Raw genomic sequence first — 1,738 nt, 5'->3', positions numbered from 1 at the left:
TTTCGTTAAATGCACAATGATGTTTTTCACATAGAAACATAGGTATTATTCTTAAATACCAATGTCATGTACATTATTGTTTGTGAAAGTGTATGCAAATTTTGTTTATCGCGCCCACTGTATTTAAGTGACCATAAAGATTTGATTTTGACAAGATCTTTTGCAAACTATGATCTTGAAGAGTAAATCGGGTTTTAAGTTGATATGTGCGAACTTGCAATATAGAAAATTCTTAAATACAATTTAATTGAATTAATATCAGATTCATTTGCATTTGGATGTACTTTATTACAGATCAAACGTATTTTAAGTTAAGATACTCAGTGAGATTAAAAGAAATGTTTTAATTTTTTTTTTAAATATAAAGTCAGTTACCGTTCAACAAGAGGAATGAGAAATAAAGGTTTTCGGTGTAAATTATGGAAACGTGACAAGCCACCATGAAAAATATGATTTAACGAAAAAAATGTAAAGCCGGTGAAATTGAGGAAAAACAGTACGAAGACACCAAATGGATATCAAAATCATGTAAAAAGAAACAGACAAATACCATGGAAACGATAAAAAAAACAACGGTTTGTGAACCATTAGAAGGACAAGTAGTTCCTGATCCACTTGTGGTGGCCCTCATGTTACCCTTGACAAGTTAAAAATTCCGCGATAAGTTATGTACGAGGAAAAGGGGTGGAGCTATCATGATGCCTTTTCACGATATGGTTCGTAAAATCTTTGAGGAGATGACGTAATAAACTTGACATTAACGAACTCTTGGTTCAGTAGATTTATCGTACATGTAAGCAGGAACACTCTGTTAAGATTAAAATGACAGGAAACGCATGGAATGTCGTATGAATTGAGAGAGATATACATATAAATATGCAGGTGCTACATAACTGGAATGTTGTTACATTTTGAACATGCGAATGAAAATTTATTTTTCAAAATTGAAGTTCTTTTGTTGTTGTTGACAAGAAGTCAAGAAATGAAAAAGGCTTAAATGTGTCTGTGATACATGTATCCCTTTATTTTCAGCTCAGATGTCGATTGATGAAGTCATCGAGTTTTTAAAATATATTTAGAGATCATCTATGTAACAGATTTTGAATATGATTATGTCAAGAATTTTAAGATGTTGTGTGGAGCATTTGGCCTTTATCCTAATAAAAACCTATCAATTCGGTTGTTTATGGTGCTAATATAGACCTATCAAGAGGGGCGGAAGGAAAGACATTTTTCTGGACGTCGGGATTATGTCTTTATTTTTGCGGGAATTCGGGATTGGGTCTTTATATTCGCGGGAATTCGGGATTTATCCTTATCGGGACTCGGGAATTAATCATTGATTTTTCGGGATCTGGGAAATAATGCTTTATATTTTCGGAAGTTCGGGATGACACCCCTCCTACCGCCCCTCTATCAAGTTACATTTAATAGAGGCGAAAACATTTGTAGGTACATGTACTTTTTTACACGTGTTCGTTCTAATCTACATTTGTATATGCGCTTTTTTATTTTATCGTTCACCTACATGTAACAATAATATAAGGTTTCAGAGAATATAACAAGTACGTTAGGGGATTGATTATTTTAAGTTTTTGCTGAATTTGGACAAGTTGTAATTGAAGTGGTACACTTTGTGGGCAAAAGTTATTTCTTATTCAAATATGTTCCTTATTATTTTATTTATTTGTAATATAAAATACAATGTTATGAACAATGAGTTGGAGGCATCATACGG

Source organism: Mytilus californianus, unplaced genomic scaffold (assembly GCF_021869535.1).
Source record: "Mytilus californianus isolate M0D057914Y unplaced genomic scaffold, xbMytCali1.0.p SCAF_9, whole genome shotgun sequence".
NCBI classification, from domain to species: Eukaryota; Metazoa; Mollusca; class Bivalvia; order Mytilida; family Mytilidae; genus Mytilus; species Mytilus californianus.
This window is presented reverse-complemented; position numbering follows the sequence as displayed.